The sequence below is a fragment of the Psammomys obesus genome, unplaced genomic scaffold, assembly GCF_907164565.1.
Source record: "Psammomys obesus unplaced genomic scaffold, mPsaObe1.curated_primary_1811, whole genome shotgun sequence".
NCBI classification, from domain to species: Eukaryota; Metazoa; Chordata; class Mammalia; order Rodentia; family Muridae; genus Psammomys; species Psammomys obesus.
Window position 1 is genome coordinate 4,230,003 of NW_026591918.1, and position 18,501 is coordinate 4,248,503.

Sequence of the window (18,501 nt, forward strand, 5' to 3'; positions counted from 1 at the left end):
TTCTATCATTCAGCCACAGCTCTGGCTTAGCAGCTACATTTCTCCATGCCAGCATGGGCACCCCAAAAAGAAATTAAGAAAGCCCTTCCACTTAAAAAGACTATAAAAGAAGAGAATACCTATGAATAAATTCAGTCAAGCAGGTAAGAGACTTGTCTATGGAGGTCTACGCGGCAGCATTAAAAGAAGCTACACTAATAGCTACCACCTACAGACCCGTGTGATGTGCAGATATGTGATATGCGTCACTTCCGATCCTCATAAGGAGAATATCAGGAAGATATTAAAATCTCTCTGCAAAGATTAAAAACTGAGACTTGGGTATATTAAACAAATTAGAACAGTCCTATAGCTATTGCTGACTTGACACTATGATTCCAAAACAAAAAAACACAATACAACCTTCCTTCTTAAACTAAGCACTCTGATCTTTAATTCAAAGTTTCATATACAATCTCATAAAATTATGAAATTTTATTGAAGCAAAGAGAATAGTTAGAACTTGTTTCAATGTGAATCCATTAGGTAAAGTCATTTTAGTTTACAATACTTACTGAGCACCCAACTCTACAGAAAAATCAATCATATACATAGAAACACAAAAAAATAAGTCAGAGAATATGAATCAAATAGCCACGTTCTGCAAGACTGATGTGAAATGCAGATTGGCATAATTGTTACTAAGTCACGCTTATGTATGAGGATGGTGACTGGATTGAGGAGGCAAGGAAGAAGAGGAACAGGTACAACAGTACATTTATATATAGTTATGACCCAGCCCTAAAGAATAACAAAAACCAGAGGAACGAGGGCAAAATCCAAGACAGAACATGAAGGGGAACCTTGGCACCAACAAAAGTTGAGATTTCTTAAAGCAGAAGGCACAAATAAGAGATTTAGTTAAAACATTAGTTTAGGCCCCTCTCTTCAAAATCAACTGTGGGCTGCCTGTGCCCTGGTTACTGACACTTCAGGAGAGGATGTCAAAAGCCTTCCCTGTGTTTGGGAGGTATGTGCCTGTCCTTGTCAAACCCTGGTGCTTCAGAACACATCTCCCTTCTCATAGCCTCAAGGTCTCGTAGCCACTGAAAGCAGGTTCACTGGGTGTGCTCTACCGACACCAGGCAGGGCTCCCCTACACAAGAAACAGCTTCCGGGGTCTTCTTCTGGCTTAGTTTTGCTAGGATCCCACCAGCCCCGGTCACAGCTTCCTGTGGAACAGCCTTCCCTGCCTTCTGTGCAGAGGAGAGCCTCCAGAAGGCTGAGTGGTAGAAGACTAGTTTTTTTGGGAGTTGGTCTAGTGCTACATAGGCAAATGCTGACTTCAGTGCCTTGAGACCTGGTTACAGCCCTGTCATGCACATTGTTATAATACTGAACTATCTCCTATAACCACATGATGAGATGGTATCTTCCCCATTTACCCCTGATTGGCTGATTAAAAGGCCTATACCTGAGCAGGGCAGAAGGAGGTAGACATGGCTAAGGTTCTTGGGCTTTGGGGACAAATGGATTATGGGAGAGAGAAACAGGAAGAGGAAGAAGAAGGAGTGAAAGAGTCGCCCTTGGTTAGCATGGGAGATGCACATGGCCAGCATGGATGGAGGAAGTAGCCCAGATGGAAAAATAAACATGTATTTATAGAATTATGGATGGGAGGTAGCCTGGGATGGGGCTGGGAGGTAAAGGTAGTTTAGAGGGTTAATATCTGCCCTGCCCCAGGTACAATAAGGCTATTCTAAAATCTATCAGGCGACTGTGTCTTTTATTGACTGTAATAGCAGGTTAGATATACCGCTGTAATAATAGGGCTAATAATAAGCATCGTTAGACCATACCATTAAATTAACAGCAACACTAACCTTTTCTCCTTGCCTCCCAGGTGTCTGTGGACACCACGTGGCCAAAGAGTAGACAACAAGACTACCACACAAAATGAGACTGCAGACGCTGCCCACTCAGAACATCAGGAATCGGCTTTTACTCAGCTTAGTAACTGGCTCAGGCATGGGAGACCCCAGCACACAAAGTCTTGACACCAGGACCTCAGAGGGCTGCTATGTGTTTTCCCCGTGTCCACCTGCTAGTGTCTGGAATGACTACAGTAACAAGAGATTTTCTATTGCATTTGTTGCTAACTTTTCTGCTACAATTATCAAAAGAAAATCGGATTTAAAAAATTATTCTAGTTGTACATAGTAGCACACGCCTTTAATCCCAGCACTTGGACGGCAAAGGCAGGTGGATCTCTGTGAGTTTGGGGCCAGCCAGGGCTACACAGAGAAACCCTGTCTTGAAAAACTAAAAACAAACAAAAAATTCTAATATCTCTGATGATACAGCAGCTCCAAGGAAAATGAACTGCAGTCAGAGTTACTAGGAATAAAAGAGTTCATGGCTTGTTCCATTCTGCTACCCTTCTTAGAAAGCACTGTTAGACTTTACATACTCAAAGCAAACTGTAATATTTAAAGAATTCCTCTGTCAATATATATGGCCAAAGTCTGGAGCAGATGCTGTTTTCTTTGCAAAAGTAAACTTAATAACTATATATAGGTAAATAAATATAAACAATGATACAATCCATAAAAAATCTTATCTGAAAAAAGACTACCTTGTCACCGTAAATGACTATTTGGGCTAAAGAAAATAAACTCCTTATAAGGTGAAGTGGAGAGGCTCCTGATTTTCTGCTACCACATGACTCAGGTGTTCAAACACCAATCTACTCCCAATATTTATCACTTCTCAGAATAAGCAGTACTCCCATTCTTTTAAAATTTTGAACTGAAATTCAGTAACAAAGTATTGTGTTCAATTTCTACCTCCATGTATGGCTTAAGCATGGATACTAAACATTTCCGCTAGGAAAAATTTGACAGCCAAGTTGGAGAAGTTGTGAATTTTTCTTTTAATTAATTTCACTCATTTGTTTGTTTTGAGATAGGTCTCGCTATGGAACCTCTGGTTGGTCTCAAACTCACAAAGATCTACTGCTCCTGTCTCCTGAGTGTTGTAATAAAATGTGTGCATCACTATGCAAAATTTTCTTTTAATAGAATTGATTTCTGGGCCAGTGGGTTGGATCAGCAAGTTAAAGGGATTTGCCATCACACTTGACAACCTGAGATCAATCCCTGGAACACACACAGTAGAAAAAGAAAGCCTCCATATGAGCCATGTCACATACAAATACACATACACACAAACTAAATAAAAGAATATATACATTTTTAAAGAATGATTTCTTTCACCTCCATGAAAAGCAATACCATTTCCACCAAGAATTTGACTATTTACAAGTTTTAGTCCCAGAAAGCAAAGCCATACAAGGAAATCATTGCTCACTAATGACAACTCACAATCATTATAATCTGTGTTAAGCGTTCACTATGTGCTTAGACAAGCTCCTCTGCATACATTTTTTTTCCCACTTAAGGCACTTGTTACATTATCCCCACACTACAGTAATAACTGAGAATCAAAAGAAACTAAGTAACTTGCTAAAAGTTCCTAAACTAGCAAGGGTGAGAAAGGTGCATTTTAAACATTTTGTTTTCTTGTTTACTTCTGAAACAAGATCCTACACTTCCAGGCTATGCAGACTTCACACAGGCTTGCCTTCAATTTGTTATACATGCAAGGATGACCTTTAATACCTGGTTCTCCTGCCTCCAACTCCCAAGAGATGGCATTACAGATGTGAGACTTTAAACTGTTTTAACTTCAACATTCTGCTGTATTATCTTCTGCTTCTCTCAAGCCTCTATGAAATAGGAGTGATTTTATTTCATGCATCAGTAAGATAAGGCTGACAACTGGCCAGGTGGCAGATCTATAGTAGTGATGGGGAAAATAAAATGATCAGATCTTCTGTTACAAAAACCGTCTGGAAAGACAAGCTTTAATACTGTTGAAATAATATATATACTACTTCATACCAACTATTTGACACAGAGGCCTAATAAATTTAGGTTTTTCATAGACTCAAAAAAGAAAAACAGAATTTGAACAGGAGTAGTCTGCAAGGTGGTTAAGACACAGGTTTTCAAACCAAAATTCCAATGCCAAATATGAGATACTACCATGTGATTGGCTAGGTGGTCTTCACGGGCTCCCAAAACACTACAGACTATTGTATTTGCTCTCGGATACCCACCACCATAGTGCTAGAACAATCACAGACTTGAAATAACTCTAATGTCCATTCACAGTGTATGGTAAGCAGGGCCTGGTGAACATGCCTATAACCCAAACACTCCAGAGGCTAAGGAAGGGAAACTGCACATCTGAGACAAAACAACAGCAAAAATCCACACCACAACCATCTGATGAAATATAATGCAATCTTCAGAAATAATAAAATGCAGCTGTGGTACCAGGATTAAAATATAATGAGGGTATTATTTATTTTTATAAGTCCACTCTACAGATTACAGTATTAGGAAACAAAAACTGAAAGAATGTACACCAACAGTTTACAGCCCTTATCACCACAAAGAGGATCTAAAAGAGTTAACTTTTACCTTAAGGATATAAAACTTTATTCACTAAATCCAACAACTTCTTCAATGAGCACATTATGGTCATTAGTGGAAAATACTGTAAAAAGGTAAATGGGAAAGGAAAGAAAAAAGGCTGAGGAGATGGTTGGGACTTAGTTCGGAGCCCCAGCCCCCACGGAAAGCATGTGGTACGCACTACAATAGCAGCGCTGGAAAAGTGGAGAAAGCAGGCCCCTAGAGCCTGCCGATGGGCTAACCTGATCCAAACAGGTGAGCTCTAGGTTCGGTGAGGAATCCTGTCTTGGAAAATAAGGTGGAGAGCAACAAAAGGCACAGGCCCCAACATCTGGCCTCCACACATACCATGCACCTGTATGCATACACACACACACACACACACACACAAACACACACTACTGTTGAAGGGCGGTGTGGGGACAACAGAGAAAGACAAGTATCACAAAATAAGAGGAAAAGCACAAAAAACAACATTTTCCAAGCACAGAAGGATAAATAAATTTCAAGGATAATCAAAGGAGAAATTCAGTAAGTTAAAAATGGTTAGGAACAGTAGGCTTGTCATCTATCACCTTTCACACAGTCAAACACACCAAAAAAACAAACCAACCAAACAAAAAAACCACAGTGTTCAGAAGTAAAGTTACTAACTTCGGGAATAAAATCACACTTTTAATTTTAAGAGTTTTCATAGCAACTGGTTTTTTATTTGGGTAGGTTTTTTGGTGGTTTTTTTGTTGTTTGTTTGTTTTGTTTTTTGTCTTTTAAGATTACAGAACTAAGTTCTGAATAGAAAACTTTTGGCAACCTGTTCTGTTTGGGAATTTTTTTTTCTTTTAACTTAGGAGTAATTTAAACCATGAGCCTTAATATACCTAAGGTCTCCAGGATCCCCTACCTTTGAAGCAATGTTACAAAACTGAAAATGTATAATATTAATCATTTACACAACAGCACAGGAAATTTGGTTTCCATCATAATATAAACGGAATTTAAAGTCAAAAAGTAGATGAGATCACCCATACAGCAATTACAGATAAACAAGAGGTCCAACCTTGAAACAACTCAAAGTGTAAGGGTTAAGGAGATGAAGATCAAGTAAGAAACTGTGAAAAATAATAAACAAGTAAAAAAAAAAAAAATACCTTGAGAAAAGGTTATTTCCTGGAACTGTGTGAAGGCGTGAAGGGTGTTTCCCAGGAATATTGGGATGAACTAATGCTGAGCTAAGTAAGTAAGGTATGAAACAGAAACTGACTACTGGAAAGAGCAATCTAGATGTCATTAATGATCCCAGTAAGAACAACAGCTGAAAGGAACAAAATGAAATTAAAAGTACAAGCCGGGGCGTGTTGGCACATGCCTTTAATCCCAGCACTCGGGGAGGCAGAGGCAGAGGCAGAGGCAGAGGCAGACAGATTGATGTAACGATGTAAGTTTGAGGGCAGCCTGGTCTACAAAGCAAGTCCAGAGAAACCCTTTCTTGAAAGGCCCTCCTACCAAAACAGGAAAATTGAAAGTATAGTAACGGAGAATAAAAGCCAGAATGACTCAAGAAAATAGAGAAGAATGAGAGACCACATATGTAGATAAATCTTTTAATGGACTTTGTTTTACAGGAAAGCAAAGAAATAAACAAAACATAGAAGAAAAAGTGACGTCAAGAGACTTTTTTTAGAGGTGATATTCTTGTCATATTCCCCAGAGTATCCTCAAATTTCTAGGCTCAAGCAGTCTTCTCAGCTCCGAGCCCCAAACCGCTACAACTCCAGGCATGTACTACAGTACGCAACTGAGAATCCTGCCACACAAGAAAAACACACTGCTTTATACATTAAAAGGAAAAAAAAAGTGACCCACCACAGAGCAGAGGACCTGCCCTAACCCCCAAGGAATAGATTTCCTCAATAAGGACATCCCATGTTTAGTCTATATAAGACTATGTCTGGATAATGGGGACTGAACAGCCTGAGCAACAAAATATTGGAAACAACAAAGCAAGTATGGCTGGCAAGAGCAAAGTTTGAAGAGATAAGAGGAAAATAGAAGACTGAGAAGATAGGAAATAAGACTAGAAAGTAAACAGTCATCAAGCCTTTCTTCCAGAAGCGTCAAGCAAATACAGTGTTTATAATACAGATGATATGGGACTCATCACTATAGATTTCAGGCAGGAAAGTACTGAAATCAAACTGGTACTTCATTCAGGGCAGGAAAAATTTTGAGAGGTGCTAGATTAAAGCCTTGGACACTCGGTTATAAGGCTTGTAAATAATAATGTTTTGAACTTGGACAATTTTAGAAGCAGTAAAAAGAGCTTAAATGGTAGATTCTATGCGCTGAGTAGTGAAAGCACAAGGTTCCAGCTTTGGCTACCTGCGCAGCCCAGGTGTCTGTGTTTAGAAACCCTGGAGGGCTATGGTTAATGTGTGACTCTCTTCAGTTTTGGACATTTCACTTTTAGATTCTCTGTTGTACATGCAGTGAGTAAATGTAGGCAAAAATAAAAAATATGGACACGATCTGGGAGTAGTATACACATCCGTGATCCCAGACACTAGGGAAATTAAGGCAGGAAAGAAAACTGCTGGCCTGGGAAACTTAGCAAGAGTTTGTCCAAAAACAAATTTTAAAAAGAGACTAAGAATTGGGCTCTGTGAAAGCATTTGCCTCACAGGCATGAGGCCACAGACTCAAGCCTCAGCAGTACAAATATGCAAGGAAGAGGAAGATACTGAGAACTGAAGGAAACAAAGATAAACATGAATGAAACGCACAACCATTAACTGGTCACTACAGTTACATGCCCTGGACACTAGAGATGGCTCAGTAGTTAGGAGTATGAACTGCTCTTTCAGAGGTCCCAAGAGACTGCCAGCATGTATCAGGCAGCTACAACCAACCCTCTCTAACTCCATCTCCTGGGGATCCACTGGCCTCTGTGGGCACCTGTATCATGTGCACACTAAGACACATATTTTAAAAGTTAAAAAATTAATTATATTAAATAATACTAATATAAGTGAGAAAAAAATAACTCAAACTCCTAAAAGAGAAACCAGTACAGGAAATGCTTGAAATAATTTCTGACAGAATAGTCAGACGTACACAAGGGAAAAAATTCAGGAAAAATAATACCTAAAGAGGTCAAGAGCTACCTACTGTTTCCAATAGGAAACAAAAGTGTACATACAGAAGTCATGCTGATCTGAATAAACTACCAAAAACAGAAGAGCAGAGACAAAGAGCAGAAGAAATCTAGCAAAATCACAACACACTTCAACCCAGAATCTCTAATTCCAAAAGTTACAGGGATCTCTTTTCTTGAGGTCATAAAGTAACCAAGAGATCAGAGTGGAAAAGACTACCTATGAGAAGCACTACCAATGAGATATATGTATAAATATAGCACTACCTATGAGCTGATCACTTACTATTCCAGAAGAAAACAGTTTACCATAAAGAAAATTATTACTATATTAAACAAGTTATATGCTTTTTTTGGGTTTTTTTTTTGTTTGTTTGTTTGTTTCTGAGTTTAATTTTCTTTTTTGGAGACAGAGTCTTGCTATATAGCCCATGCTGGCCTCAAGAGCATCTTCAGTCTCCTCTCCTAAGTACTGGAACTACAAGTGCCTATCACCACATCTGACTTTATTTTTAATAAAATCACCACATCTGACTTTATTTTTAATAAAATAAAGTCTACTACAAACTTAAAAAAGTAAAATAAATAAAATAAAAACTACTACAAAGCATAATAAAAATGAATAGGAAGATGTTTTACTTATCATTCCTGACTTCTTGATTATCATATACCATCTCTTCATCTTTGATTTTATGAAAACCAAACTACCAACAGTATAAATACCACACAGCCCTACATTAACAAAGAAGCATATTTAAGTGTGGGTAGAGTACCAAACTATGGTAGTAATTATGCAACATATGATTAATGCAAATACTTAATCAGAGACGAGAACAATCTCTGATGTTAGAAGGAAAAAATAAAAGATAAATTTTTATTACTTGCTTTAAAAAGCTCTTTTATTGGGATGCAGTAGTTAAGAGCACTAGCTGTTCTTCCAGAGGTCCTGAGTTCAATTTCCAGCACCCAAATGGTGGCTCACAACCATCTATAATGGGATCTGATGACCTCTTCTGTCATGCAGGCATACAAGCAAATATAGAACTCATGTATATAAAATATACATTTTTTACAAGCTCTTTTTAAATTTATTTTTATTATTAGTTACATTTTATTAACTCTGTATCCCTGCTGTATCCCGCTCCCTCATTCCCTCCCAATCTCACCTTCCCTCCCTCATCTCCTCCCTGCCCCTTTCCAAGGGGAGGACCTCCTCCCCTTTCATCTGACCCTGTTTTATCGGGTATCTTCAAGACTGGCTGCTAAGTCTTCCTCTGTGGCCTAGCAGGGCTGCTCCTCCCTTGGGGGATGGGGAGTTTAAAGAGCCCACCATTGAGTTCATGTCAAAAATTCATGTCCCTGTTACTCTTACTAAGGTAACCCACTTGGTTACTGAGCTACCACGGGCTACATCCGAGCAGAGGTTCCAGGTTATATCCATACATGGTCCTTGGCTGGAGAAAGAGTCTTATATAAGACTCTTCGCCCAGATATATTTGGTCCTTGTGGAGCTCCTATCCTCTCCAGGTCATATTAACTCCCCCTTCTTTCATATGATTCCCTGCACTCTGCTGAAGGTTTGGTTCTGGGGCTCAGGATCTGCTTTGATACACTGCTAGGTAGAGTCTTTCAGAGGCCCTCTGTGGTAGGCTCCTGTCCTGTTACTTGTTTTCTCCTACATCCAATGTCCATCCCATTTGTCTTTCTAAGTGAGGACTGATCATCTTATCCTGGGTCTTCTTTCTTATCTTCTTTAGGTGTACAGATTTCATTATGTTTATCATATTTTATAAGTCTAAGTAAGTGAGTATATACCATGTGTGTCTTTCTCTTTCTGGGATACCTCACTCAGAATGACCTTTTCTAGATCCCACCATTTGCTGCAAATTTCATGATTTCCTCATTTTTAATTGCTGAGTAGTGTTCCATTGTGTAAAAATACCAATATTTCTGTATCCATTCCTCCGTTGAGGAATGGGTTGTTTCCAGGTTCTGGCTATTACAAATAGAGCTGCTACAAAAACGGTTGAGCAAATGTCCTTGTTGTGTACTTGAGCAACTTTTGGATATATGCCTAGGTGTGGTATAGGTGGGTCTGGAGGAAGTGCTATTCCTAATTGTCTGAGAAAGCACTAGACTGATTTCCAAAGTGGTTGTACCAGTTTAAATTCCCACCAGCAATGGAGGAGGGTTCCCCTTTCTCCACAACCTCTCCGACATGTGTTCTCATTTGAGTTTTTTATTTTAGCCATTTTTTAATTGGATTGCTTGATTTATTACTTTTTAACTTCTTTAGTTCTTTATATATTCTGGATATCAGCCCTCTGAGAGATATAGGGTTGGTGAAGATACTTTCCCAGTCTGTGGCTGTCGTTTTGTTCTGATGACAGTGTCTTTTCTTTATAGAAGCTTTTCAGTTTCATGAGGTCCCATTTATTGATTGTTGCTCTTAGAGCCTGTGCTGCTGGTGTTCTGTTCAGGAAGTTGTCTCCTGTGCCAATGAGTTCTAGGCTGTTCCCCACTTTTTCTTCTAAGCACTTTAGTGTATCTGGTTTTATGTTGATACCTTTGATCCACTTGGACTTTAGTTTTGTGCAGGGTGATAAATATGGATCTATTTTCATTTTTCTGCATGTAGACATCCAGTTGGGCCAGCAATATTTGTTGAAGATGCTATCTTTTTTCCATTGAATGGTTTTGGCTTCTTTGTCAAAAATCAAGTATTCATAGGTGTGTGGGTTTATTTCTGGGTCTAGTATTTGGTTCCATTGATCCTCCTTTCTGTTTCTATGCCAATACCATGCAGTTTTTATTACTATTGCTCTGTAGTACAGCTTGAGGTCAGGGATGGAGATACTTCCAGATGATCTGTTGTTATACAGGATCGTTTTGGAGATTCTGGGTTGTTTGTTTCTCTATATCACATTTTTTTTTAAAGAGCTCCTTTATCACTCTTTTTTGGTAGGTAATTTGTCACTTATTCTTAAATGATTATTCTGAACTAAAATCAGTTGGGAATGATGCAAAGATGTTTGTTTGATCCATCCATAAAGAAGAACTATACAAGGAACTTATTTAAAACTCAGAAGCATATTTCCAGACGAGCCTATAAAATAGATAAGAAAGTAGAATCCAAAGCAAGTAGATTCATGACAGAATTTGCACTTGAAATGGTTTTCTTGGAGTAGCACAGGGTAGAATCCCAAGGTGTGAGTCACTGAGTAAAAAGAACTGACTTTGGGATTTAGCCAAAGCTAAAAAAGCTGAATGCAGACTACAGAACAAACACGTGGCTCTCTCAGCAACAAGGAAACAACCATGCTGGATTAACAACTCTAGTGAGTGAGTCAAAGAAAAGCACTGAAAGAAAAGGCTGACCAGACCGACCCTTTATAGCACCTTTAAACAGCTTTAAATGTTCATCCCTTTTGGTTTATCTCTCCTTTTTAAATTCACTATTAAATTTTTTAAACTAAATTCAAAAATTAAAATGAAAGTTATCTTGGATTTACTAATTGCAAAATAAAAAGCTGGTATCACTATCATAACCTTTATAGCAGTACGTATTGTGCTGATTTAATATAATGATCAATTTGTATTTTGCTACATATGTATTTTCCCCTTCTGCATTACTAGTGACTGGGTCCAGAGTGTCTTAGGGTTTTATTGCTGTGAAGCGACAACCTAGCCAAGGCAACTCTTATAAAGGAAAACATTTAATTGGGACTGCCACGAGTTTCAGAGGCTTAGCCCAGTGTCACGGTGGTGAGATGCACGGCAGCATACAGGAAGACATGGCGCTGGAGAAGGAGCTACAAGTTAGCAGTGTATGGCAGCCAGGTATGGTAGCACACACCCTTATCCCAGCACTGCGGAGACAGAGGCAGATCTCTGAATTGGAGGCCAGCCTGGTCCAGGGATGCCAGGGAAACCCTGTCGCAAAGGAACAACAGCAAACAGTTACACATCTTAATCCAAAGGCAGCGAGGAGGAAATTGTCTACACATTTCACACTGGGCGGAGCTTGAGCACAGGAAACCTCCTCTAACAAGGCCACACCTCCTAATAGTACCACTCCCCTCGGGCCAAACCTCAAACAGGTGAGTGAGTCTTTGTGGGCAAAACCTATTCAAACTACCACACACTGCTTTACAATACACGAGGCACATGCTCTATCACTGGGCTAAAATAACCCCAGACCTTTCATCTTTAAGGTGCCTTGGCCATGGCAGTTCATCATTGCAACAAAAAGTAACTAAAACAAAACAACCACAACAACAACAACAACAAAAAATGTTTCTAGGTAATTTGCAGAAATAATGACCCCTGCAGCTGGCAATCACTTCACATACCCTGCACAAAGAAGAACCTTCTAAAGACATATTAAAAAAAAAAAAAAAAAAAAAGAAGAAGAAGAAGAATGTACTGAAATACAATTTCTGCTCCTGTACCCATAGAAAACAAATACATAATTTCCTTCATTATATAACTGCATAAACTTTGCTACCATATTGACCTATTCTCACACAAAAATTTCCAAAGGAATGCAATAGCTGAATCACTACTGACTGAAGAACTTAATTACCTCATATAGTGTGAAAGATAATGACGTAATAGGAAACTAATTTCGGCGGCCTTCATTCCAGATTACAAAACGAACTTCGACATGGGTATTAATTCTAAGTATGAGTAATAAATTTGTTGACTTATTTCTTACTAACAGTTGAGTACATTCTTTTCTGGGATTAAACTGAGTAACACCTATGCATCAATTGAGTGAAATAGAAAATTATGTTATGCCAATTTCTAGCTGGGTTTAAAAGGCCAAAATGTTAGGTTTTTCTACAATAAGCTAGTCAATTGCTGTAACATTATCTTAACCCTTATGCTACAGCCTGAAGTTAAAATATCAGTTGAAAAAAATAGGTACAACTAAAGAAAATTACACTGCGATTTATCACAGATTAAAGTACACACTGTGGCATCGAAAAAGTTAGACAAAACTCTAGAAAAATCAAGTAAGATTTTAGTGCTGAGTTCTCCAAAAACCCTCATCAATGAGTTAACTTAAGGCCTATAGAAACTACCAGTATAAGAACCTAAAGTAGGGGCTGGAGAGATGGCTCAGAGGTTAAGAACACTCACTGTTCTTTCAAAGGTTCTGAGTTCAATTCCCAGCAACCACATGGTGGCTCATAACCATCTATAGTGAGATCTAGTGTGCAGGCAGAATGTTGTATAAATAATAAATAAATCTTAAAAAAAAAAAAAAAGAACCTAAAGTAAGAAAGCAAAGTATGAAGTCAGAAGTGTTTAAAATCCAAATTACTACACTTTACAAACTAGAAAACTCTACAATTTTCAACATATCTAAACAGAAAACTAAAGTTTTTAAATGATACACAAATTTAACAACCACCATGTTGGCTAACAATATTCCTGGCATTAAGAAACTTTATAAGGAGGAGTACCCTAGGGAAGTTGCACTCCATCCTCACTCAGAAAGCAAATGGGATAGACATCACAGACATCAGAAGAAGGAGAAAACATGGAACAGGACAGAAGCCTACTGCAGAGGGCCTGTGAAAGACTACCCAACAGGGTATAGAAGCAGATACTGAGACTCATAGCCAAACTCTGGGCAGAATGCAGGGTATCTTATGAAAGAAAGGGGAAATGAAAGACCTGGAGGGGACAGGAGCTCCACAAGGAGAGCAATAGAACCAAAAAAAAACTGGGCCCAGGGGTCTTTGCAAAGGCCAATCCTCCAACCAACAATCATGCATGGAGATAACCTGGAACCCTGGCACGGATGTAGCCCATGGCAGCTCATCCTCCAAAAGTAGGTGCCTAGTAAGGGGAGCAGGGATCATATCTGGCATGAACTCAGTGGCTGGCTCTTTGATCATCTCCCCCTGGGGGGACTGCAGCTGTACCAGGCCACAGAGGAAGACAATGCAACCAGTCCTGATGGGGTCTGATAGGCTAGGGTCACACCTAAGGGGAAGAGAACCTCCTCTATCAGTGGACTAGGGAAGGGGCATGGGAGGAGAAGAGGGAGGGAGGATGAGATTGGGAGGGGACCAGGGGTAGGGCTACAGCTGGGATACAAAATGAATAAACTGTAACAAATAAATAATAATGAATAAACTGTAATAAAAAATTATTTTAAAAAAAACTACATAAGGGATGTTATATAGTGAAATTGTGTGGCAGGCCCAAAATTACTTCCTTTACACATAATAACTCATTCAATTTCTCTTTTTCTTTTTTTTTTTTTTTTTTTTTTTTGGTTGTTCAAGACAGGGTTTTACTGTGCAGCCCTGGCTGTCCTGGAACTCATTCTGTAGACCAAACTAGCCTCGAACTCATAGTCCACCTGCCTCTATTTCCAAGTGCATTTTCTACCACACCCAGCTCATGTAATTTTCTCAATACCTACAAAATATTATTATTATTCCCATAAGAAAACTAAAGCACAAAGAGGCTAAGTTTTCATCAAATGCCACACAGCTAATAAGAGGTAGAAATAGACAAGTATGGACCTATGCGGTCATTTCCACAGCTATAGTCCCTAAATTGTCACACCTGACTTCTCAGTGCTTTAGACTCTACTGTAGCGCCCTATAAAAAGTTAAGTCCAAACCTGAAGAGCTGGCTCAGCTAGCTAGTCTACAGGTAGAAAAATGCAAATAGATCCATACTTATTACCCTGCACAAAACTAAAGTCCAAGTGGATCAAAGACCTCAACATAAAACCAGACACACTAAAGCACTTAGAAGAAAAAGTGGGGAAGAGGCTTGACCTCACTGGCACAGGAGACAACTTCCTGAACAGAACACTAACAGCACAGGCTCTAAGAGCAACAATCAATAAATGGGACCTCATGAAACTGAAAAGCTGTAAAGCAAGACACTGTTGTCAGAAAAACTGACTGCCTAAAGACTGGGAAAGGATCTTCACCAACCCTATATCTGACAGAGGACTAATTTCCAGTATATATAAAGAACTCAAGTTAAACAGCAACAAATCTAGTATTCCAATTAAAAAATGGAGCACAGAGCTAAACAGAGAATTCTCAATAGAGGAATATCAAATGGCAGAGAAGCACTTAAAGAAATGTTCAACATCCTTAGTCATCAGGGAAATGCAAACCAAAACGACCCTGAGATTTCACCTTACACCCATCAGAATGGCCAAGATAAAAAAATCAAGTGACAACACATGCTGGAGAGGTTGTGGAGAAAGGGGAACCCTCCTCCACTGCTGGTGGGAATGTAAACTTGTACAACCACTCTGGAAAGCAATCTGGCACTTCCTCAGACAACTAGGAATAGTGCTTCCTCAAGATCCAGCTATACCACTCCTAGGCATATACCCAAAAGAGGCTCAAGTACACAATAAGGATATCTGCTCAACCATGTTTGTAGTAGCTTTATTTGTAATAGCCAGAAGCTGGAAACAGCCCAGATGCCCCTCAGTGGAGGAATAGATACAGAAATTGTGGTACATCTACACAATGGAATATTACTCAGCAATAAAAAAAAAAAAAAACAAGGAAATCATGAAATTTGCAGGTAAATGGTGGGATCTGGAAAAGATCATCCTGACTGAGCTATCCCAGAAACAGGAAGACGCACACGATATATACTCACTCATATAGACGTATAATATAGGATAAACCTACTAAAATCTGTACACCTAAAGAAACTAATCAAGGGGGAGGATTCTTGCTAAAATGTTCAATCCCTATCCAGAAAGGCAAAGAGACAGCAGAAGAAGGAGAAAACAGGGAATAAGTCAGGAGCCTGCCACAAAGGACCTCTGAAAGGCTCTGCCCTGCAGACTATCAATGCAGATGCTGAGACTCATGGGCAACCTTTGGGCAGAGTACAGGGAACCTTATGAAATCGGAAAAACAGTAAGATCTGGAGAGGACAGGAACTCCACAAGGAGAGCAACAGAACCAAAAAAATCTGAGCACAGGGGTCTTTCCTGAGACTCATACTCCAACCAAGGACTATGCATGGAGATAACCTAAGACCCCTGCACAGATGTAGCCCATGGCAGTTCAGTGTCCAAATGGGTTCCACTGTAATAGGAACAGGGACTGCCTCTGACATGAACTGATTTGCCTCCTCTTTAATTACCTCCCCCTGAGGGGGGAGCAGCATTACCAGGCCACAGAAGAAGACAATGCAGCCACTCCTGATGAGACCTAATTGACTAGGATCAGAAGGAAGGAAAAGAAGACCTCCCCTATCAATGGACTTGGGGAGGGGCATGCGTGCAGAGGGTGGAGGAAGGGAGGGATATTGGGACGGGAAGAGGGAGGGAACCATAGGGGGGGATACAAAGTGATAATGTGTAATTAATAAAAAATTAAAAAAAATAAATACCAAAAATATTACTTAAAAAAATAAACTAGAATTCTGTGGAAAAAAAAGAATACTAGCTATTCTTCCAAAGGACCCAGCTTCAAACTCAGCACCCACAAAACATCTCACAACTGTCTATAACTTCAGTTCCAGGGGATCTGACAACCTCTTCTGGCCTCTGTGTACAGGTATTTATGCAATATACAAATATGAATGCAGATAAAAACAGCCATATACATAAAAATCAGTTAATTAAAAAATTTAACTAAACATAAATCCAATTTCTCATTCTAGGCGAACAAACTGTTTTACTATAAAAGACAAACAGTTAATTCAAAGTTCATAAATCTTCAATAGCAGTAGTGCCGACTGAGAGTCAGGCTTTTTACCTCAGATGATCCTTATCTAAAATAATCTATTTTCTCCGAGTGTGTCTTTAATATCAGAACTGCAGACGAGAGGCAGGCAGATCTCCGAGTTCAAGGCCTGCCTTGTTTATATAGAGCTCCAGACCAGCCAAGCCTACAACTTAAAAACAATTTTTAAATCATTATTGAAACCAGAATAACAAAATAAATAAGCACAAAAGAAAATCAAAACAAATACTTCAAGCTTTCAAGTATGCTGCTGTCAACAGCACAATATATTTATCTATATGTAGCATACAATAAACATTTTAATTTCTTGCACTATGTCCTAGAATTAGAGACATACTCATTATAATGACATTTTTGCCTTTCCACTTATATCACTCCATAGGACTTACATTTCACCTATATGTTTAAGTGTCACTAAATACTTTCAGCAGGGCCAGTGAGATACCTCACAAGTAAGCGCACTTACAACACAAGCCTGACAGCTCCATAACGTGCATCATGCACACAGCTGCTTTACACATATACATACACATGCAACACTTAATGATAATAAAATTAAGCACATACTGTGACACCATGACTTCATAACTATGTTATGTTTTATAACTTTCACTATTCTATACTTAACTGATTTACTGAATGTACAGAATACTTTTTGCAATCAGACCCTGTGTTAACATTATTCTGCTTTCATCTTATGGTGTTTTTTTTTTTGTTTTTTGTTTTTTTTTTTTTTAGAGGGTAACAAAATGGAATCCAAGACTCCTTGAATTCTTTGATCAACCTGCCTTAGTGGCCTCCCTAGTGTCAAGATTTCAGATGTGTTCCACCACAACTGGTTTGAAGCTGGTACTTAGTACCTCTTTAACATTCCCCATAATAAGGCTCCTAGCAATGATATTACAGTGACATAAGAACTCACACTTAGATGATTACTGAAGCCGAACTATTCTCAGCACTTCTCCATATTCCAACCTGTATATGAGTTTTACATACTGATGTTGATTTTTGTCAACTTGACAGGATTAAGAAACATTTTAGAAAAGAGTGAGGTATACCCTGAATTGCAGGGAGAAGTAACTAAGGAGGGAAGACTCACCCTGAGGTGAGGAGCACCATCCATGAGCTAGAGAACCCAGAATGAGCAAAAAGGAAAAGAGAGGAGAGCTAGATGGCTGCTGGTATTTCATTTCTTGGCTTGTTGTTATACCAAAGTAAGAGAAATTCCAACCACATGCTGCTATATGAACTCCACCATGCCGTCCCTTCCACAAAAGAGTCCACCCTCTCAAACCATGGGCCACAATAAATCCTTCCCTCATTGTAGATGCCTTTTGTCAGGTACTGATCACCATGACAGGAAAGGAAACTATTAACTACATTTGTCCCAAGGTATGTCATTTCACAACACAGATATTCTAAGTGCTTCACAGGGATCCTATGACAGAGGAAGTGAAGGCTCTGAAACAGCAATGACTTGCCCAAGATTATGGAAAGTGACAGAGCCAGGATTCACAGACATCTATAATAACTGGGTTCCTCAATCAATGTTCTCATAATCTATGTTATATTATTTTAATTCTACATTTCTCAGTTAATATACATTAATCATCTGGGAACCTTTGCTTTAATAAGTATCTGATATTTGAAACCACCTTTTTTTGAAAGTCCTTAAAGCTCATACCTGTAATCCCAGCACTAAGAAGAAAACAAGAGAACCTTTCGTCCAGGCAAACCTAGGACACGTGAACACACCAAAACCCTGTCACAAAAAAACAAGAAAAGAAACAGAGATAGAGATTAGGAGAGACAAAGCGGAAGGAGGAAAGGGCAAAGAACAAAGAGAGGAGAGGAAGAAAAAAGAGAAAGAGAAGGGGGAGGGTTGAAGGCAAGCTAAGTAGGCAGTATGTGTGTATACACACACACACACATACATATATACACATACATGCATATAATAACAATTTGAAAGAAACATGAAGGGATATATGGGAGGGTTTTGAGGAAGAAAAAGGAAGAGAGAAATTATTTACATATTATAATTGCAAAAATAAAACTCTTGGCCAAGTGTTGT

General features: G+C 39.0%; 1 protein-coding gene and 1 non-coding gene across 27 annotated transcripts in view; one reads left to right on the top strand and one right to left on the bottom strand.

The window, feature by feature from the left end:
- Slmap (sarcolemma associated protein) overlaps positions 1-18,501 on the bottom strand; it is a 122,814-nt gene that overhangs the window by 87,760 nt on the left and 16,553 nt on the right. The gene's annotated exons all lie outside the window — the stretch shown is intronic.
- LOC129680723 (small nucleolar RNA SNORA71) lies at positions 920-1,049 on the top strand. Its single transcript, XR_008720726.1, has one exon. It is a non-coding gene; the product is annotated as a small nucleolar RNA SNORA71 (small nucleolar RNA).